The 24,120-nt window shown below is 42.0% G+C and overlaps 1 protein-coding gene and 1 long non-coding RNA gene across 4 annotated transcripts in view; one reads left to right on the plus strand and one right to left on the minus strand.

The window, feature by feature from the left end:
* The window catches only part of RALGPS2 (Ral GEF with PH domain and SH3 binding motif 2), a 58,797-nt gene extending 50,312 nt beyond the window's left edge, over positions 1-8,485 (minus strand). For all 3 annotated transcript variants that reach the window (XM_053469860.1, XM_053469859.1, XM_053469862.1), the window contains exon 1: positions 8,045-8,485. The gene's annotated coding sequence lies outside the window, so the exon portion shown is untranslated. The remainder of the gene's footprint in view (positions 1-8,044) is intronic.
* A 12,772-nt stretch (positions 8,486-21,257) lies between these two features.
* Positions 21,258-23,969, plus strand: LOC128500471 (uncharacterized). The gene is made up of 3 exons (XR_008354924.1): positions 21,258-21,408; positions 21,970-22,055; positions 23,608-23,969. It is a non-coding gene; the product is annotated as an uncharacterized LOC128500471 (long non-coding RNA).
* The last annotated feature ends 151 nt before the right edge of the window (positions 23,970-24,120 follow it).

Here is a 24,120-nt window from a genome sequence, read left to right on the forward strand (position 1 = left end):
ATGGCAGGAAAGCCAGTGATAAGAGCGTATCAGCAAATTAAAGGGAACTGGCACACAAATCCTAATTCCTGCTATATATAATGTATGGGTGATTTATTCATTTCATAATGCCATGGTTAAGCTTTTGGGGTAGCCAAGATCTGCGGTCACAGCTGGAACAGACTCAATCTTACAAACAGTGCATTAAATAATAATAGATGTTCTCAGCGCTGGATCAATCTATGATATTACGCAACACAGCATTCGAAAAATGCTCATCAAGTGAACGGGATTAATAGCAACATTCGTTCAGAAAGCTAATATTTAAATTGATTTTTTTTTGTAGTTAAATAAAACAAATTCTATATACTGTCATTAATATGATTCCCAGGAATATGTATGAAGGGTTTACAAGCCAGACAAAAAAAAACAAAAAACCCCCCCCACATTTTTATGTATGTGCATTTAACACTACATCTACAATTTCTCAAACATGCAACTTATAATAACCTATTAACAAAGACGCATCACAAAACCTGCATACTTTTACATAACAAGACTCACTCCTATGCTGTATGCACCTCTGTGGGATTTGTAGAAGTCTCCTAATTTAAAGAAAAAGGTAAAACGTGAAGTCCCGGGGCTGGCAGGGAGGAGGCTTGAGAGTAAATGGGTTCACTGCTGTCAGAAATCATATTTATATGGTGGGTTTATGGCGCACATTTACTTCTTTACAACGCTTTGAAGAAACGTGTCTGCTGACTGTCAGCCCGGAGACACACAAGCGGCAGAACGCCGAGGACGCCATGGCAGCTCCGTACTCTCCATCACGCAGCTAAAATCAGCACATTCCCTGCAGCAACACGATAATGAATACGATATCCCAGCAAATAAACCCACACACATCACAACCGACACGTCTATAAGGCTGATATATATTCTATGCAGAGGGCTGAACATTTCAATAGTCTGACGTATAAAGGGGTTTATTCACCAAAGGGACAGTTCACAACAGCGGTGAGATTCTGCTCTTTGACTTCACTCAACATTAGGAAGGCACAACATTGTGCTTTTACTGGAGGAAGAGCTTGGCCAGGCCTGGATAATGTATAGTTAAATCAGTGAAATTTCATCAGTCTCCTTTAAATATGCATTACGCAGGGCTAACTCATACCTCACTGCTGTACACAGCCTTGCTAGTGTTGGCCCTTCATAATGAATAGTGAAGCGAAAGCTAAGCCTTTATTGAATAAACCCCAAAAGCTTGGAACGGGATACAGTTTTTCCTTCTTGTTGCTAAACATAGTGGTCGTAGGATTTGTGTGGTCAGATTTTCACTAATATATATATATATATATATATATATATATAAATATATATATATATCTTAGTATATATATATATATATAGTTTATGAGTCTGGTGATGTTGTCAAAGGACTAATAGTCTGTAAGCGTGGCTCTTGGGTTTTCAGTTAGCTGGTGCTGCTGGGGCAACCTCACCTAATGAGAGCATGAGACATACACTATTAGGTCACACACGATGACATCACTTTGGTAAAGGGCGAGTAGGCACAGCAGGTCATTGTTATAGCCAGCAGAAGAGGAGAATAAACGCTCCACATTTGATCTGAGTGACTGTGTAAAAGGAAGCTTAGCATGGTGTTCGCTCGGCTGGAAATTTCCACACATTGAACAATTCTCACAGACAAGAAATACACGCTGGCTTTCTGTATTTCTCTCAGCTGCAGGGCTCCGCAGCAGACACGGGAATTACCAGCATTATTTTTTATTCTACATGTGTGTGGAACAGAAAGAAACTCGAAATGCCTTCCACTCGCCAACAGTTGGGAAAACACATTTATCACCAGGAGCACACTACGTGGGGATTTCTCAACCGGGAACGAATAAACGACCCCAGACAGCAAGGGGTTTTATAACCATTAGAGCCACCATTGGATGTTTCCAGCATCATCTTAGGGCCCAGGCCCCCAACTGGTCACAATCAAACCCCCTCATTTCCCTACAGCCCAGGTGCCCCTACCCATGTCACAAATCTATACCTTGAACACATGAGATGTGGGGGGCATCATATATCTGTATTGCTTGTACCCCTGATGGCAGCCCTGGGGCCGTTCTAACATTTCTCTCGGCTAGGAATACAAATTAAAACTAGCAGGACTTTCGAAAGCATCACAAACAACAAATCCCATCCTTACAATTAATAAATGTAATTTATTGACTTACAACTATAATTCATGTCAAGAGACAATTGGGAGTAAGTGTTTTTAATACAGCTCCGTCCATCATTTTCACGTCACGGCACGGCACGTCACGTCACGGCACGGCACTCCAGCCACACGTGCAGCACATGAAACATAAATATTTTAATCTGAAGAAAGGACTCCTGATGTCCCCAAAAGATTGGAAAACCAATCAAAACTTATTCTGTTTGTTCAATAAAAAGGTATTAAAGGCTGCATTCTCTCTTAGGCTGACAGGGCAACATCCATTTTTCTTATTCAAACATCATCACCAGCATGCAAAGGTCTACAAAATCAGTCTGCGCTACTAAATAACGCGATTATTCGCAATACTATTTGTACCGGGACACCAAAGTAAGACTGGCTCTTGCAGGTAGTCTAACACCGTCCATTTACCCGGTTTCCGGTGATATATTTACATCAGTGTTATAATGACAGTAGCACATGGTTGCATGCATTTTAATTAACCCGCTACTTGGGAAGGGTAATTGGCCGTTTCATCTGCTTTCTATTATCTATGTTTATAAAACAACATTTAAATAGGCCTTCGTTGTGTTCCAATTATTTAATGTGACGCAGCTTTCCTGCGGGATTCCTCTGCTCAGGGCCTTTTATCTCAGCAGTCCTTTTTTGTCAGTATATTTGCATGGGTAAAAAAAAATAAAATAAAAAAAAATAAAAAAAAAAAGGGGCAATGATCATTATGGCCGAGAAAGGAACCCGCTGACTGATTGAAGGAGAACTGCAGCAAACTTTTACATCCTATGCCTGTGGTTGGAAGGAATATGTATGTAATATTTGTAGCAATCAACCTGATAATAGCAAAAGTTTCTCACGTTTCATAAGAGTACTCGCCTATCCGCGATCCTCCACTAGTGACTTGGAGCCCTCGCGGAGATCAGAGCGTAGTACTAATTGTGTCATACGTGACACGGGCGGCAATCAAGTAAATATTTATGATGCAGATGGCGTCCTTCCACACACCACGTATCGTCACGTACGGCCCGGCTGCACTCCAGGAGGGAAATACAACCGATCGTATTATCTATGGAAAGTAGAATTAGCGCATGTGTAATATAGCGACGCACACACGCGATCTGCACACGTTTTTCTGAGCATCATAAACCTGATCCAACTGAAAACAGATTGCTGTCAAAATGCCAAATCCACCAAACCTTTCCTGCATTTTCCCTTTTTCGGTTTAAGTCGCTGACAAAGTGTTTCAGAGGAGCTGCTGGATCCCGTATTCCGGGTTACTGAAATTTCCTCAATAATCTCTTTTGTCCTCAGAAAACTTGGTATCATTTTCAGAGCCAGATCCGCACAGATATAAAGCTTACCTCCTGCAATCACTTCAAGGATTATTTGGATTGCCCAGAACACAGCACTCTAGCCACCTCTCTCTGCCATGTATGTATTAAATATTCTGCAGAATGGTACAAGATCTCTTCAAACGTATATGAGCGAAGAACACCGTTAGTGAATACATGCGCTTAATTGTTACTATATACATGTGCAGGGGTGTGAGTTTCCACGGCAAAACGACAACTCCTGCACACAAAATTAAGGTCTAATGTATTCAATATAGAATATGCAGGGGTATAAAGCGTGTGTGTGTGGGGGGGGGGTGAGTGTGACACTGTTTGAGTGTACTTCTGTAGGTCAAAGTTGTTATGTGATGCACTACCTGCTACGTCATGCATACCAATTGTACAGCACTGCGGAACATGCTGGCGCTATATTAATAATAATCATCATCTTACTCCCCCCCTGTGTCTACAAGAAAACACATACATACACATATATATATATATATATATATTTATTTTTTTTAACGCAAAAGGCAAATAAAGGTGTTTAATTAGATTTTCGCCCCACCATATGGTGCCACCATTTCCTTCTTTCATTACCACATCAGACGGCGTGAAACGAGAAGCAGAGGCGTGCGACGCACAAAGCTCACAAGTAACGGCGAAACAACTTTTGTTTGTGTCCAGTCGCTGGAAACAGGAAGGAGAATTTAAAAATCTAATTAGAACCAAGCGTCTCTTCACTTCCCCATTCATGTGTTAAAAAGCTTGCAGAGGATAGAGGTTTGTTTTCTATTTCTCCCCAATACAACATGATACAGAACATTAAAACAAATAATGTTACAGGAAATTAAAAAAAAACATACAAAAGATTCAAATTGAAACAAAGCGAGGTTGTATTAATATCTGGCAGGTTTTAAACATGCGATACAGGCGTCTGTCATGAACACGGCGGCTGCCAAACACCGCGCCGGCCTTGGACAGAGACTTATCTTTCAACTTTTCTTGACTTCAATAAACAAGACTAGCGAGTCCCGGACATTCATGACTAACGATGCTAAACTTCCAGAATCCCGTTGGCTGGAGGCCATGGTGAGAGGTTAAAGAAAACTCCAAAAACCCATTTATATCGTCATATCGCACATTGGGAGTATCAGCTACGTATAATGTGACTACAATAACGCGCAGGAACAACGGACCCATACAAATAATAAGCGGCTATCCACCCCAGCAACATTCCTGCATTTCATATTTCGGCCAACCCCAACGAGTCCGTCTCCAGCCTGCTTGGGAGGTCACCCCGGACCCCGGGATCCGCAGGTCGTCTCGCACATCCTTCAAACGCACACACGAGGCATTAAAACCATCTCGCTCTCGCACTCCTCCCATCCGGATAAGCCAGGTGTCAGACACGAGACAACACTGGCTTTTTCCATTCTACTTTACAATTCCGGAATAAGATACACGTTAAGAGAGCTTTGGAGACGAGCGCAGTGACACTATCTAGGAGTGCCTCGTGTTACAGAACGAAGACAATTCATGTTTTATTACATCAAAAATGTATATAGAGATGACCAAATACGCACATTATAGATGTGATGCACTTCTACAGCCAGCAATCTACCTCCAACCCACGTGACGTACAGACTTACGACAATCTGCTGCCTGAGTTGTGAAGGCAGTTACACGTTACAGAGAAGCTAGGCAGACGCCGGAGCTCATGTAGCCTGAAGGAATATCACTGATAAGCCTCTGACGATTGTGACTTCAAAACACCCAAGTTCGGATTAGTTTGTGAGTTTTTACTCAAGTTATGTCACCCCCGCAACCCCATTCTGTATCGCAAAGAATTACGGGCCAGGTCCAAACATGAGCTAATCTAACCATATAGGTTTAAATACCCCACTCCCCGGAGTCCTCAAAGAGCCTTTTCTTGATGCAAACACAGGAATCATAAAATCTAAACTTAAGTTGATTTTAACATGAATTCAGAAAAGCAGCCATACACCGTCCGATAAACACTTGCGGTAATGGCGCTAATACACATAGGAGTTACGGATATCTCCGGCATGCGCAGCAGCGAGATGTAATCTCAAGCAATCATCTGCTTTAGAGTTATGTCAGCTGTTTGCAGGCCACATGGCAGGCAGCACATCCACGAGGAGAACAAGCTCATCACAATTTAACGCCCCGCTCTACAGAAGGCGGTGAGACGCGCGTCGGCCGAAATCACAGGATATACAGGTGCTGATATAATGCGAAGCACACTATACGTTCCTCACCCTAACCAAATTACCTGGAAAGAGCATGAACGATCTCTTTTTGGACTGGGACAGATTATATGTACGGGGTGACATTGGAATAATAGCGGTGCCATCAATACTTTATTCTTTTTGTCCATCGCGACTATTTTCACACCAAAAAAAAACTAATCTCATTCTTTAAAAGACGTAACAGAGTCAGACAGCAGCAGATGAATGTATTTTGTACGATGCATGCGCCGCCAACATAAAAAAATGGATGTTTCAAATACACACGATGGAACAATCATTTCAGCTAAACTTATGTTTAACGGACGTTGGTTTAAAACGCTCACTCAGTGTCCCAAATGGTCAGAGACCATCTGTGTCCCTCAGTATCCCATCAGACAGGAGACCGTCTCATCCGTGCAGACAGAAGGTCTCTCAACTGTTAAAGACAAATGGTGTCCTGTCAGCTAAAGATAGGAAACCTGTCACAACAGGTGGCTCCCGGATTCCCCAAAATAATCTACAAAGATCAATAGACCGCGGCGCGCCAAACACTCGGTACCACTATACGGCCGTGCCATGGAAGCCGATACACGGGGATCGGGACAAACATAACTGATAACAGAGGAAAGCGACACGGACGGGACGGAGAAGATAAACAGCAGCTTACTGACAAAATACAAAAGGACACAGGAGATAAGAAACCATTCTATTCTCTCCCATACGAGCAGTCAACATGCCAAACGCCCCGGGAGCTCTACGCCAGTCCCTGCAAAGCCATCATCACGTAGAATATACACACACACACACGGTATATATATATGCGCATGTATATTCACACACACGCACTTACTTCTAAGAGTCACATTTATGCAGAACTACTAATGTCACATACTCCGCGAGAACAATCGCACAGCCGGTCACGACGCCGAAAGCACATACTTTCACATGACACAGAAATGATTGGAAATCACAAGACCGGAGCGGTGAAGATCTTGTATTTTAGTGGAATATATCCAAGAACTTGTCTTATGTGAGAAATGAGATCACATTTCTCATCATTTAACGCACCGGCTACTTTCTTACATTACACTCATCCGAGCGATCAGCTCCCCGACGCGCTTTGGAGAGGTTTATTTACCGATAACGTGTTTATTTTATGCACATCCTATAATAATCCCCCCAAATCAAACACACGATGCAGAGGCGCGGGGGCTCCGGGCCACCAAACAATAAAGCAAAGAGGACATTGGAATGGCTTTAAATGGAAGACAAAGAGCGCGAGTGCCCGGGACGGTCTCTAGACTGCCACTGATCGCTCGGAGGAGGGGAGAGACTCCAAAACAGAGCATGAGGGATGCTTGTCTCAGAGACAGCACGCCATGTACAAAGAGCAACTCCGGTGCAGTTACCATAGAAACCAAGGGAATGTCCTTGAGGATTGCTCAACTTTGAACCATAGTTGCTCTTTGTATGTAAGCCGGGGGCTGATTGTGTTCTTCTGTTTGTCTTCTCATCCTCCACAATTCAAAGAACAAGATAAAGACCCTCAAGTCCCTGCATGTCCCGATGACTTAGTAAATCTACACTTGGTGGCCACAGACCCCCCAGAAACCGCCCCTCCTGGGCCGTGGATTTGTCAATAACATCCCCTGGAGTAAGCGCGCACAGTCTGCCTGTCTCCCAGCCTCAGCTGCTGCAGAAACTCCCGGGGGTCGCAGCTGTCACCCCCGCTTCCTTAGCCCGGCCTCTGCCGCAATGGCCTCCAGTCCCAGGGACCCAAATCAATCACAGAGGACCATCTGTCGCCACCCGGACCCCAGAGACACGATGCGGTTAACATGAAGCTTCCAACTGGCGCTCCAACTTTTTAAGGCTTCAGCGGATGGGCCAACAGCCGTTCTCGTTGCTAAAGGGGTGGTGGATGCGTTGTGCAGTATCCAAGCGGACGCACATGGATTTAAACGTGTTGAGAATGACAGGACATCCCCAAATCCATGGAAACGCCTGAAGGGACAGTGAGCCCGGGCGCTGGGCTGCAAGCACACCCTGAATCAACCAGTGCACCGGGCAGCAGCTCGGCCACGCTTTGTGCCTGACGGGGATCACATATCCGTGTATCAGAGCACCACAGCTTGGAGGATCCCAGTCAGGGAGCGGCCGCGGGTACCAGTTCATCCCTCCTCAGCAGAAAGGCCCTCGGTAAAAACCCCCGGCCCCGCTGCCCTGTCAGTAAGTGTTACCTGGCCGGTGTCGTTTCAGCCTGCTGTCCGCGATATCTGTGTCAGCGCCGTTCCCGGGAGCTCCGGGCCGTTGTTCTGGCTGTTTCTCTTCTCTCTCATTCAGACGCCGGCACGGGTTCGTGCGCGCCCCCGCCTCCTGAGGCTCAGCACGACCCGCTGCTGGGAGGGGTCACGGCTCAGAGGAGGAGGGGTTCAAGCCCGTGGAAAGAGCGCGCAAAATTGCGCGTACCCGTCTTCTCAGAGCAGAGCGAATCGCTCGGGAACCCGGAGACTGAGAGCTCTGGCCCCGCCTCTCTGACAGAAAGGGAACGCGCGAGGAGGGGGCGTGGTTTTGCTAATCCGTATTTTGTGCCAGAAGCGGCAAGTGAATTCAACAATTTAGGTGCTGGAGTGTAGGAAGAGCAGCAGGCAGATACACAATGCTCTCTGATGTCACCATGGATGACCTCATAGAGGTGGATTGCGATGGCTTGAGCTTTAAGGGTTTCTCTAGCTGAGCTTTATTGGTACCCCGTTTAATGCTATAATGTGCTGTACTCATTAACTCCTTCATTTAAATGGCAGCCGAATGCTACTCTCACAGATTGTGATTTCAAACTAGTCAGAAGTCATGCATGTGATAGATATCGTCTGATATAAATGATTTGTGAGGCTAGTTGTGTTTAGTACCCATTGTACAGCGCTGTAGTATATGATGGCGCTGTGAAACAAAAAATCATAATAAGAGTGCAGTCATTATTAAGCGTTTTATTTTTTGAAATAAACTCCATTTGGTGCACCTATATATTCTATGGAGCATGGATTACACCACCATTAATTTGGTTGCCCTTTTGGGAGGTCACTTTTACTGCTTCTATAGCTTGTGTGCCCAGGAGCTTGCAACACAAGGCCATTCAGCTTTTGTTCTGATACGCCTTATATATATACGGCCAGCGTCTTGAACAGCTGAGCATTATAGGAGTTGTAGAACTACTACCTCAACTGTTAATAATTAGCAGGCCCAAGACGGAACTTTCCATCCAGCTTGGACTAAATTTAAAACTACAATGTGTGTTAATTTTACTTTCATAAACAAAAAAATGGCGAAACAAAGACGGAACGATAGATACTAAACAGCTGGCAACACCGCGGATGCAGAGTGCCTGTTTCCCTGACAAGATGAACATTATGCAGTCTGGGCGGACTATGATGTCATAACAATGCATAGTGATGCTGGTAAAGTCTGATGTCATAGGCCAACTTACAGAAAAGACCCATAATGACTATACTCAGCAAGGTTTCCATCCTGCCCTCCCTCCAGATTAACGTTAAGCACAAATACGCCGTTAGATACCCATAGAACGAATAATACATCCCAAGATGCTTTGGGGTAAAGATGGTCAGGCTGTTAATTCGCCGTCCACGCTCTCTCCCTGTGACAGTCTATTCCATTCCGCTTTAATAAAGATAAGTCCCTGACCATCTGGTGGCATCGCTGGTGAAGACATCAAGAAAGATTAATACTCTATTGGGCTTCCTAAATCAGACACACACAGTTAACCCATTGTACAGCGCTACAGAATATGATGGCGCTACCTAAAACAAGAAATAATAATTACTGCTTATTTATTTATGTTTGTTTATTAAAGGGTTTTCAGAATACAAGCATAGTAAAATACGAGTACATGAATAACTCCAAAGACTACGCGTTCAGACATCCGCAGCTTGATCTCGCTTCTCACAAGGTCCTCCGTCAGAGCCAAGTCCCCCCCGCCCGACAAATAAATGATTAAAATAATCGAATGTAAATATTGCTGTGTATTTTTGAATCTACACACACACAGTGTAAAAGAGACACAGCATCTCACCTGTCTTACTATGGACCTGGCGGATGAAGATCACAAGACACGACAATCAACCACAACATTTCAACTCAATAGCGGGACGGTAACGTGATCACGTTGTGTTATTCACAGCCGTGCTAGAAACAGGAATAACATATTTACAACAACATCCAACATGGGCAAAAAAGGCGTGAAACTTCCAGTTTCTGAAGCCTTTTACACAGATCAACCATTTGTGATATTATTTTTTATATAGCGCCATCAGATTCCGCAGCGCTGTACAAAGGGTAGACGGGACATACCAACTAGTGTATAACATAATACGATGACATATATAAACGACAGGTGAGCAGGGCCCTGCTCCAATGAGCTTACAATCTAGATATAATTTATAAAGTTAAAATACCAAAAAACACATTTTATTATTATTATTATTAGGTATCCTTTACCTTTTTTGACACAGTTTCATCTCACAGAAAGGTAGCTATATTGTAACCTCTAGTTTGCTTCTAGTGTATGAAATGCAACTTAAACAAGTTTGTCCCTCACAGGCATCCATATATACTTCTCATCCTTTAATTTTTCTGCCGTGTTAGAAAAGAGCTGCATTAAATCACACATTTTTATTAAAAAAGTCTATTTATTACGAGACGAAACTGTACCAAAACCGAGCACCCGCGTGTTTTAGGGTAACACTAGCGATGTTATCCAGACACTGTCCTTGGCTACTGAAAAGCAGTTCCTGTTCATTTGCCAAATATATTTATTTTGTAACATAACTTTCAGTAGCGGAGACGATTCCTTTATTATCTCTCAGTTCAAGGCCACTTCCTTCTGTGACCGTGCGGAACACACTAAAATAACATTTTATTCCTATGTTATTCTAACAGACTTCTAGCTACGCCTCGCAAAGAAACAGCTGCAGGCTAAAAATGAATGATTACAAAATAATAACGCGGTTTTTACATTCAAATTGCTCTTAAATATTAAATAATAATATTCAGCATTTTTTCCTTTATGCAACCCTTTTACAATATAATATTACACTAAAAAACATTCGATTATGTGTCAACTATGATTAATTACCATATTTGCCCTAAATATAGGCAATGATTAAAAACCTTAAACGTAACAACTGTATTTTTGGAAATAAAGGTCTTTTAAAATTTGGTGAAGTTCTGTTTGTAGGCGGCACATAAGGCTCATAATCAGTAAAGTTGGGGGGAAATGAGGCGGCCCCGGGGCTTTAAGGCCAGCGGCTGTCTAATGACGGAAGTGCAGCCAGCATGTTATGTTTTTGTGACCATACAACATGCAGCCGGTTATATCCAAGCACTGACCGCGCACCGCAGCGCCAGATCTGCCCTGGAGCAGCAGGTCGGGGCAATATGGAGCACTGTAGGGCAGCCGCTCACGGGGCATTTGCCTGTGTGCCAGATGGCCAGTCCGGTCCTGTTGTATGTATCGTTTGAAGGCATCCAAACAAATACAGGTCTAAAGGACTTAAAACGGTTGGAGGTGAGCCTAATGCGGGTGACCTACAGCTTATTACTTTAAAGTATTTAAAACCCGTTAGCCAACCAAAAAAGAGGAGCAATATTTCCATATGAGAAAAAAAAAAGAAATTCTGGATACTTGTAACCCGGTGCCTCATGTTATCTCATATGAAATATTCCATATATTCTGCAGTAAGTAACAGTTCTCTAGAAAGCCGAGACCCTATAGGCGGTCACCAGGAACCCCTTCATTCATAAAGATCAATCACCCCTTCTTAAAATAACTGGTTGACATGAATACAGACTATAGTTTTTATTTAATCTATTTAGAAACCTCCCTTATTCAAGCGTAAACATTCAATGTGGTGATAAAGGGATTTTTTAAGGCCAGAAGGTCTAATAAAAAAGGGAAACCTAATAATTTCTTGTTGATGAGGCTCACAAAAGCACCAAATGAGCATTGTTTATGTATCTTAACTTTAATAGAGGCTAATAGGTTTAGCTCCATTCTGTATAAAGAGCTTTGTTCATAAAAGGCTCTTAATTATCTCTCAATAGACAATAAATACGATTACACCACGTTGGATGTTCTGTGTAGAATTCCTTTTACATGCTAATAAAGCAAAAACTGAGATAGGGAGAACACGGAGATTGCAGTGTGGTCCTCTCGCTACGCCTCCCCCAACCTGACAAAGGCAACTCGAACCAATCGACAATCACATTGTTACCTCTTCTGGACTATATTGATGTAATATTATGTTTCAAGGCGACCTTTTGGACGTAATAGTATGTCAAGGGTTTTACCGTGGGAGATCGGGCTCATATCATCGCTGGCTCCGTGATGACAGTCCAGGTGTAATTGTGCTCAGTGCGAGAGCCTGTCCTCCATCACTGTTTGAATGCCCAGTCGCTTAATCAAGCATTCTCATTAATCACTAAGCAAGAGGGACCAAGTGGAGGGCAGAGACCCAAGAGGGGTCCGAACCGTGTTGTGATATTTGATCACCTTCCTGCTGACTGAGAACCAAAGAGGGAGACGCCAGAGTAAGATACAAAGTGTTCTCCATCTTCCAAAAATTAAAAAAAGAAGGTGAAAATAATATAAAACCAAAATAAAAATATTGTACCATGTAAAAACGTGACGTGTGCCATGTAAAAACACGGTGTGGCCTTTCAAAGCATTACAAAAATATGTGTGTGGGATATTATATAACAATTATAAGAAAGCCTGACTTGATGTTTAAAAAAATGGTATTATTTGTTTTGTGCATACGCTGAACATGGCAAATGGTTTTCACCATATGGTGAAAATGGCAAAATGTTCCAGACCCTATATTGTGTTGTGAAGGGGTTAACAATAGGTGTGAGATCTATGGTGTACAAATCAGGTAGGTTTCAAATACACATATATAGCTTATTTTAATGTGGAAGCTCCATTACACGGGATCATTAGCTTTATAGAACCGTAAAATATATAGGTAACCAAATCAATTAATAAAATACGCATTTGTGCCGTTTATGTGACAAAAGAACAGCACTAATTGGTAATAAAACACGGAAATATTCACAACAGAGCTGCAACGTTTCCAACCGTAAAGTAGACAGACTATACATTCTGTATATCTTTACAGAAGCTGGAGTCATACAAATTCCTTTTGGGCCCACAAGCCCCCGGCAGAAAATAGTTTGGATAGATGGATATACATTCTATATCTTTATTGTAATTGCAAGATAAATCTTACGCTGCAGTACAGATATACATCGTACGGAGGTGTGCGAAGCTGTCATCTGTTTTATTGCACTATGACCATGAAGCAAACAAATCGCTGCTTTGTATATGGAAATACCTTCACTTTAATCATCTCCTTTTCCATCGGCATCCGAGAAATATTCTTTGGCCACCCCGGGCTAACTGTATTTGCCAACAGAGCCTTTTCTTCAAAGGCGATCTAGCTAGTAGAAGAAAAAATACACCTAGAAATATAGAATTTAACAGAGGATAAGAAACATTCAGCCCATCTAGAGACTCAGACCTTAATTCGTCCTTAGTCTTTTCTTAGATTCAGGATAACTTTATGCCTAACCCGGTTTAAATTCCTTCACTGTATTAGGCTATACCACTTCTGCTGGGAGGCCTTTCCATTTATCTACCACTGTTTCTGTAAAGTAAAACTTCCTTACGTTCCTTACGTTCCATCTTCTTAGTTTTTGGTGATGGCCGTCTCTTCTAGCATTTCTCCTCCTTTGAAATACATTTTCCTCTTGTATTTTGTTTATTATGTTTATGTATTTTTTTTCCCATTGTACCCATTGGGTAAGTGGAAGGGAGAAGCGCCGGCGCTCACCAGCTTCTTTTAATGTATGTGTCCTCTCAGGGACAATGTCGGAGAAGCACAGAGATCTCAGGATCCCCGGCAGTCTATACAGATAGAAACATATTGAAATGTCGTGACCCGGCATACCATTCTATATAGACAGGTGGGGAGCAGAGACATCCACGTTGATAGATCAGCTGAGTTTCCCGACCTCGCTATGTATAATGTCTGCATTTAGGCTGCTTCCAGTATAACTGTTATATTTTCTATTTTCATAACCACAAGCAAGTTGAATAAACAACAAAACATCTTACCTACTCCAGCATTATAATCATTCCAGTTCTAAATTGTTAAATCTTTAAAACTGTAATTAAAATAGTTTCCCGGAAGAGAGTTTTATGTCTAAAAAAATGATATAAACTCAACAAATCAACACGTCGCACACCGCGCAGAAAACATTTTTAATTAAATGAGCATGTTAAACATCTTGAGATAACTCGAAGCTGTAGCCAAGAAAGGAACATCTGTTTTTGTCTGTGGGAGCGCGGTTTTATACTCATTTTTATCATCTTAGAGCCGGAATTGGGGAAATCCTTTTTAGTTTAGGCTAGTTGTGTAGCTCTTGCATGGTCTAATACAGGGGACCCGTTTGGGTAATTTATGTTAGTTGCAAAGCAGGTCCGGAATGGCCATCTGGCACACCGGGCAAATGCCTGGGGGCCCGTTGGGTCGCTGTCCGACAGCTCCACACACTAACCTAATCTGCTGCTCCATAAAAACATGGCGTGCAGCCGCGCACATCCAGTGGTCAGCTGCACTTATGTTATCAGGTGGCTGCTGGAGCAAGAGATCTGGGCAGCACAATCTCCGATGCTTTGGCATTTCAGTTCTCCTGGAGCTCACTGCAACCCTGAATCTCAATGTTACAGGATTAGTCCGGTCATTTTTTAGCAACTCTTGGTTGATGACAGAGGAGGCCCCTGCAGGCAACCAATAGACTCACTTGCATGGCCCTTTAACTTCTGACAGCGCAACTTGGCCTGGGCCCCATTCGAAGAGTTAATGGGCCGTACAAGCGACTTTATTTTGTGGTCTCTCCTGGCCAAGTTGTGGCGCCAGGATTTTAAAAGTCTGTACGAGCAACTCTATTGGTCACCAACAGGGGGCTCGTCTGCCATCAATCAATGGTGCACTTCATTGGTTGACGGCAGAGGAGGCCCCTGCAGGCAACCAATAGAGTTTCTCCTACGGACATTTAAAATCCTGGCGCCAAAGCTGCTATGTAGTGCGTACCACGTTAACCCCTTATTAACCCCTTCAACAAAAAACAAACACAAACAATGTACACAAATATTTGCCCGAACTGAACAGAGGAATGGGTGAATATTCGTGGAGTACAAAGATTTTTTCCCCTATGAAAACGAACACGAAGAGTTGGCCGGCGCCCAAGGCTAGTAATTACTGTATACAGCTCTGGGGATTTTTACTGTATATAAAAATATTTTCTCATGGGAATTTCCGTTTAAATATTGTGCTTTATTAATCCACACAATGAAACTGCACAGCAGGGCAGCCTTAAGATATGCATGAATACCGATAATCAGCTGTATTGCTCAGTCATTGTTATATATACCGGTATATATATATATATTCTTTATTGTAGAATAAGCTGTATATTTTAATAGCACCCATCTCTCCCTCCCCAGAGTGTTTCTATGTGGACACTTTTATTTTGTTTCTAAGCTGGTGGCATCATTGTGGGAAGTAGTTCTATATTAACAGCCGCATCACAGATTCTTCACAATCAGCGCTGGACGCGTTGATAACCCCCAATTACGTTGTGTCAGGACGTTAATATTCCTTAAGTGCGAAAGTATGTGTGCTGTAAATTCCATTTGTAATGCGTTACATTAAACAGCCGATAAACTGACAGGGAAGGCGTTAAGTGATAGAATACTTTTTCCTTTCCTAGCAACCATGGCCTGAGTTGCTAAATGGGAATAAAGTTTTAACATTCCATAAAGCCAATGAGATTAGATATTACAAAGCGCTAGCTCACTACTGTAGTGCACACGTTCCATAAAGCCAATGAGATTAGATATTACAAAGCGTTAGCTCACTACTGCAGTGCACATGTTACATAAAACCAATGAGATTAGATATTACAAAGCGCTAGCTCACTACTGTAGTGCACACGTTCCATAAAACCAATGAGATTAGATATTACAAAGCGCTAGCTCACTACTGTAGTGCACACGTTCCATAAAGCCAATGAGATTAGATATTACAAAGCGCTAGCTCACTATTGTAGTGCACACGTTACATAAAACCAATGAGATTAGATATTACAAAGCGCTAGCTCACTACTGTAGTGCACACGTTCCATAAAGCCAATGAGATTAGATATTACAAAGCGCTAGCTCACTACTGTAGTGCACATGTTACATAAAACCAATAAAAACAGATATTACAAAGCACTAGCTCACTACTGCTGCTGCTCTAGAGCTGTAGCTTCTATTAAAGTTAAGTTTTTAAAGAATGTAAAGAATTATACTAAAAGTACTTATAAAGTTCTTTACCAAGAATCTTTCACCCAAAATATCACATGACTGGCAACAATGGCGGCCTCCTGGTCTTCAGCTAAATGAGGTTTATTGGAAAAAAAAATGAGATACACTCAGGTTTTCTTCAATGCCGACCTACATCACTGCATACAGTGCTGGGGTTATTACTGTCAGGCTCGTAACTAGAAACCACAGTGCCCAGTGTGAAAATTGCTCTAGGGCCCCCCAACTTCGCCAAGCAATATGACACAAATGTACACATGCTTACATACACACACATGCTTACACATAAATGTACTCATACTCACTAACACACATGCACTCATTCTAACACACACACACTCTCCCTCTCACACCACTTATATTTACACATTCATGCTCTAACACAAACACTTACTCATGTGACCCGATACTTTTGTCCATGTCTCCCTGTGCCAGTTTAAAACTGTTTAACAAGGGCTCACCCTAGTGAGATGGACCCAAATGTAGTTGCGAACCCTGTATATAGCTCTGGGATACATTACTGTACACAGTGCTGGGGTATATTACTGTATATAGCGCTGGGATACATTACTGTACACAGTGCTGGGGTATATTACTGTATATAGCGCTGGGGTATATTACTGTATATAGCGCTGGGATATATTACCGTATATAGTGCTGGGGTATATTACTCTATACAGCGCTGTATTTAAGGTGGAAAGGAAAACCATTCCCTTCCCCTTTGGGGCTGATAATAATTACTGATAATAATGAACAGTAACAGGCCTTGGAATTACTATCTGTAAATAACGGAGACAGAGAGAGCTCAGATAGGATCAGTATGTAAACGACTTAGATCCTCGCCGGTCAGATAACCAGGGAATTCTTTTGTGTAATCGACTCCCGTAGTAATAGAAGAGCAGATATGTCGCCAAAATAGCTGAATCCAGAAACGCTCCGAAAAATCAACCTGTTATTGACGTCACTGGAAATAGAACGTGTTTAGCGAGCGGCGTGTAGTATGTTAGTGTGTAACACGAGCATTTATCATTCATTTTTATCTCTCCAGTCAATCAAAAACAAAAATTCTTACCAGGCTCTTGGCATGGGGGCTAATTCACTAAACTGTGAGATGTGGGTTAGTTTCAGTGTGCTGAAACATTTCATCTCAATTACTTATAGGGGATCTGTCACATACCCCAAACCCTACATATTTTCAATTAAATAAACCAATAGTGCTTACATGTTAAAATGAACATTATATAAATGCATTAGGACCACACCTTATATATATATACCATATAACACTGCAGCCATTATATGTTTGTGGCGTCTCTTTTCAAATTCTGCAGAATCCCCTCATTTGCCCCCCTCTCCCACCCCCCAGCTACACTATATGGACAAAAGTATCGGGACACCTGACTATGACACCAAAAGGCACTTCTCGGGACAATTGTCTGCTCTTTCTATTTTCTATTATATTTTATTATAAAACTATAATTAATTGACGAACAAAAACCACAGGTTTTAACTATACATTATGAAGGGCTGACCCTGCCAGGCAGCTCTGTGGAAAGTATAACGTAGTTACATTTGTGGCTTTAAGATATTTCACAGTACTCTGTAAACTATTTGAATGAACGCTATCGCGGAGATGAGAATATGACTGTGAAGGATACTCCTCCTGGAACAAGGAATTTGGAACTGAAAGTGCCAGCGCGATGAACTCTTTACATTTGTAACGTTCCAAACGTCATATTTCTAGCTGTTTGTCACTTTGCAAGGAACAACTTTGGATGAAATGTTAGATTTTGTGTTGCGGTATATAGTTTGTCAAAAGAAATACTAATTTAAAGGGCAGCACCTACAATGGGATACACTTTAATTTAATGAGATCTACCTACCTCTAATTCTAATAAAAGCGTTAATCTGAAACAACGTGAATACGGGGAACTAGTACAGGGTGCAGCTCTGATGCAGCGTGATACAAATGGAGCAATTAGCAGAGGCAAGCCCGGATCGGCCATCTGGCACATTGGGCAAATGCCTGGTGGGCCAGTGGCCGATAGCACCCTGTATTTGCCCGATCTGCCTCTCCAGCAGGTAATTAGGTCCTGCAGTGTGTGGCCACTGGCTGATTATGAGATGCTGCATAAATATAAAAATGTAACATGGAGCAGCACGTGCGTGAATTGGAGGTCACTGGCTTTAAAGTGCAAGGGCTACTTCGTCACCCCCTTCATCACCCCCTGTCCAGTCCGGATCAGAGTCTTTCTATTTGTTGCTCTGGCGACTGCACTGCTTCGGGGGTTTATTTACTATTGTCTTGGTTTGTGTAGGGGGGGTTCTGCAATTAAATGAAATACTTTATTACGCATCATCAATGGACAACCCAGTGAGCCTCTCCTGGCCCTTGATGACCCAGTTATATGGATGAGATGACACTTCAGCTGTGAATTGCAGGGCCAGATCCAAAATAATGACACTGATCGATATCCAAATGATTTGAAGAAATGGATGTAGTGATGCTGCACCCGTGCCAGCGCCCCTTAGGTGTTACCAGGCCGAGACATGGAGATTGCTTCAGTATTTGCTAACAAAAATAACCCAAAATAAAACAGTTGCTGTTCCTTGTGAGCGATTCATTTGCTTATCATGACATGATTTCCTTAGCACATCCGCGCTGTATCCTCTCGAACGTTTGTTCTTCCTGCTGGGGAACTGATTTCCAGTCATGCAGATGATCTCAGGTGTCAGGTAGAAGTGAGAAGACTTTCTAATGTATTTCACGGAGTGGCTCATCCAAAAACGTTTACATTTCTGTTTTATGGCAGATTAACTGCCTAGCGTGCAGTGGAGGTGATCGTGGCATTACGTGACCTCCTGGCTATGGTAGTGGTCAGTGGCTACTGTGCCTCTGCGGCTGCTGGTGGAACAGCCACAGGATTATTAGGCAAGGCACTCGTAGCCAATAGACATCTGGAGCCTTATTTAAGAGCCTGGCGTGCTTAATGGATAGTCCAACTCTGAAATAAACTCTTCTAAATGGAATTGGCGTGCACCGACTCTTCCCAAGCGTGAGATAAATCCTAGTTCTTGGCAGCTGTTTCCCTATACAGGTTCCCGATTCTGGATGTACAGATCCATCCATCACCTTCTTGTATAAAAGAAACCTACAGGTGGACTCAGTAAACCTGAAGCTTAGGGTCATCTGAACAAATCCTCGCAATGAAGGCCTTTTTTAACGAAATCTCTGCAGATAGCTCCAACTCGGTCCTTCTCACAGGAGAGACTTGTCATAATGCATTATGAGGTCATACTTCATTGTATTTTACTTTAAATGGATGTCAGTTTAGTAATTAAGATCGATCAAACACCTGAAAACCTTGACCAGCGGATCGTGGGAATACATTTACATTTTTATATTTGTGTTTGATTAGCGTTAACATCAATAAACTTTGCCTTGATTTTAATATTGACAAACGTAACGCCACAACATTCTTCACTTCCCATCGGTGATCATACATCGATTTCCTGTCTCCTTGTTAGTCCATCGGTATTTGCTTGAAACATTTGACTTGGAGGAGCGGCTTCCGGGAAGGAAATCGTGGATTACAATGGTCTCGGTGCGGGGCTGTAGAGTGAGCAGTGAGGACGGTGGGCAGAGGCCATGATGCAGTACCTGGGACTTCTCTTTCTTCTCGTCGCAGGTAACCCCGACCAGGGAGACACTTACTCTCTACTGCTTCATATTCTAGGTCTCTTTTCTTATCAAATGAAATAACCTGCATTTTAAAACGATCAGCACGACAAACCCAATACTTTATCGCAATGTTCTACAGCGGTCTTCAAGAAGACAAACCGTTCCCAGCCAGGTTCTCTCTCTTCTATTACAGAGAGTTAACACCAATCAAGCTTAACAGGTGAAAAAGCTTACAAGACAATAGGGTAACATGTTTTCATCCAAACAGGAGAGACTTACAGGGAAAAAAATACATGAAGATATTAAAAGGATGCTCCTTGTATGTGTGGATGCATAATATCCACTTTTATGTGTTTCTTCTTATAATTCTTCAGCAATCCAATTCATTGTTTGTTTTTCTTCCGATGTATATTCTGCTACCTGTATACATACACTTGTGTGAAGTGCACAGCATTAGTATGTTTGTTTCAGCAATATTCAATATTTTAATAATCCATTTTATAAAAATACTTAACGTGATTTAACGAATTGAAAGGCAAATCACATATTTCAATGTAACTACAGCAGCGTAAAACGGAATCTGTTGTTGTTTTAAGGGTATTTATAGTAAAGCGGTGCATTTGAATTACCTGCCTTGGAGCTCATTATGTTTTGGGCATTTTAGGCATTCATCTAACACAACTTATTTCTTGTTGGCTGAATAGGTTGAATTTTTCAAGGGGGTAAACACAGTACATGCAAACAGAAATGCCTTCGTATAGAAATAACAGCAGACATGATGGTTCGCTGAAAGAATATATTAAGTTTTTAATCCCTGCAATACACCAGGGCACTCCTTAAAATCATGTATGGACGTCATAATCAGCCATATCACTCTTCTAGTACGAAGAACATTGCTGATTGAAAAGAACAGTCGTGTCTAATATATATATATGTGTTTGTTTATTGCACACATGGGATGTTAGCCTCTGCAGAGCTTCTATATAGTTTCTATTGGTTTCAGTCTAAGCCCCTCTCTTTTGCTTGCCTTGGTGAATTAGCCAATCTGACAGGGGTCGGTGCCAATGGTAAGTTCACGGGTCAGGAAGGATCAGGACTGAATCCAGACACTAGGGTAATATGCATCGTGGGTGCACTTCTGCTTTTTGGGACGGACAGCCAGTTTTCTGTGAAGTCAAAGTACTTTGTGAGCTAGTGTTAAAAATTGTCCATCAAATACTAAGTTTCTGTTAATATGCTTCACTTACCTGGTTTAAAAAAAGCTAATGAATGCTCCTTCATATATTTAGTCGTAGGAAGAGGCATCAGGATACTAGTATAAAACATCAAATGTAGGCTGTCAAAAACAGCCAGCAAGTACTATAACTGAAGACACTTCTGTATCTCTACCTGTCCTTCCTCAGATCCGGACGGCTGGATCCCAACCGTCAGATTATCTCATGGAAGCACAAACGGTGACAGCGGAATGTCTGCCGAACAAGGTAATTCTATTCGCTTTGTATTCATCACTAGTGGTGGGTGCTTCCCAAAATGCGGGGCAATCATGATCTGGCATCATTACATTCAATAATAACAGCGAACTGAGACTATTGCATCCTTAGATGATCCGAACACTGACAGTCTGGGGGGGTCCCTTGGCCATACATGAAAACCGATCACTATCAGACCACCCAACATCTTGCGATCTACATGCAGGTTGTCTTGAGCACTGATTTATTCAAATGAGCTTCTTTATGAAAAAGGGAGAAAGTTGGGGTTTAGGTTCAGCAGTTTTAAAATGCATCATGAGCTAATCCAGGAATCTTCTCCAGTAGTAGTTATTGAGTCAAATCGCCAATTAAACTATGCTTCATGCAGGGCTAACCCTTTTTCCATGAGAAACTCACAGAGGCCAGAGCAGTTAATGCCAATTAACTTCACTAAGCACCCAAATTTATTATAACAAAAGGTGAACTCATTCTGAACTTGGAATTTTTGGTAGGAATGTGTAACAAAGCAGGAAGAAGAGACGCTCATTATCAACCTCATTCATTTTTCTGCAGACTATGGCTGGATGGTTTTCAAAGTGGATTTTCTCATCACGGAGGAAGTTGACTTCATAGATGCCCTAAATACCGTCGTGGACATGGTAACCGGCTCACAATATAATCTAAAAACATTTCCCTAAACTGCACGGTATTAAAGAGAAATGGATACCACATCCCTGCTTCCTCTAGAACTAGTATGGAAGTGTGTGTGTGTGTGTGTGTGTGTGTGTGTGTGATTTAGGACACAATGAAAGGGGTGTGTAGACATTCTATATACAGAGCTGATAACAGCTATCTATAAAGATAACATTTTGTTGTATTAAACCTGATACGGGGTCAGCACAGTCCTGGGCATGAAATGTTTTATGAATGTTGAATTGTATTTACAGAAGGCTTCACATGTCTATAATAGTTATTCAGGCTGGAATAAGAATAGCTCATTCTTACATTGTGTTTTTGTTTTTTAGCTCAATTGAGCATATAGTTGACAGTTCTGACAAACTTCAGTTACCTGAAGTTTGAAAGTAAATAGGAAAGTCTAGCTACTGGAATAATAAGCCATTATTTAAATATTCCAAGCTCTGTGATATAGCCGTCTCTATGCATCATGTGGCAAATGCTAACGTAGAGGAAAAATATACAATTGCACAGTTGGGATTTAAACATAACATACTGCGTCACGGCATGTGCTTTTATTGTGCCCAAGCATTAGGCTTCTTAGGCATTTACCCATATATCGAAACCCGATTCACTGCACGTAAGAGCGGTATATGTATTATACACTAGGAACACACGGTGATCTATTCACCAAGAGATTTGTGTTTCAGCTCCTTCATTATGAAGTAGTAATAGTAATAGTGATCAGGTGCTAAATGTTGTACTATTTAGTAAATAATTATATAAAACATTTATAAAAAAATTTAATATGAAAAAAATATATATAAAATTATATATAAGTGATTGTAAATAATCCGGCAAACACTAATAGTATGACCCCAAAATACATAATCATTAGGAAGGACTAACCCCAACCTCACCGACCGATACATTATGCAGGGTCAGTTCAGCTCTTCATAATAAATAGTAAGGTTAAAACCACAACTCTCCCACAAACTCTCTCGTTCGTGAATAAACCACACAATGTTGTGCTGCTAGCAATATTTTGATTTACACAACTTCTTCTGCAGGCCACATGGCCATCTTTTACCACTTACACCTTTATTGCTGCTCATTCGGTAAATCCGGTCCCGGCTGGATACATAGCATGTAGCTGTGCGTGCGTGCGTGCACGCGTGTGTGTGTAGGTGTGTTAGGCAGCCGCTGGCCTTAAAGCACCAGGGTCAATTTAAATCCACAGCCCTGCTAGGAAGCACTGGGGCTAGTTGGTAGCCGGGGATGCCTCAAACAGTTTGATATATTTTAGTGGCCACTGGCTTAGATGGTATTGTCCCATAAGTGCTCAAGATGTATACGAGGGGGTAGTGACTGGCACAGAACAATGAAATCATTTAGGGTTAGGAGATATAGGGTAGTCCATGTATTAACACTTCATCATAACTAGACACCAACATATGACTAATGTAGTTTAACCACATCATAAAACAAAACAAAAAAGACAAGGGACCTGTTGTGACCCGTTTTATTTCTCCACAGGTGGAAAGATTGCTGTTAACAAAGCTTCCTGCTGAGAGTTTTAAAATAGCTCCACTGGACAATACGACAAACCATTACTTCTGAGCACATTGTTCCAACAATCCATCCCCGATCGGCACCATGTCAGCCCGACCTGCAGAGACATTGTGTACAAAGTAATGTGCTTTTAACAGAAACTGTATATCAGTTCACCAATACGCCTCCTACAGGGAGATTATTCACTAAACTGTGAGTAGCTGCCACATGAAACATCCTACCTACTATATGCATTATAAAGGGCCGGTAATAAGGCCGGGCATGATGCATAGTTTAAAAATGTAATCTGAGCATGATCTGCTCCATTTATCTAGTTATGCCAAGTAGATGTATCATCTCATCCACTTCTCAGTTTAGCGAATAAACCCCATACCTGGGGTAGGAAATGGGCATAACCAAGAACCATTAGATTAGAGCCTGTAGACTGAAAATACTCAGCGGGTGCCCTGGGGAATTATTGCTTCAACCAGAGACCCT

This window comes from Spea bombifrons, chromosome 6 (assembly GCF_027358695.1).
Source record: "Spea bombifrons isolate aSpeBom1 chromosome 6, aSpeBom1.2.pri, whole genome shotgun sequence".
Lineage (NCBI taxonomy): Eukaryota > Metazoa > Chordata > Amphibia > Anura > Pelobatidae > Spea > Spea bombifrons.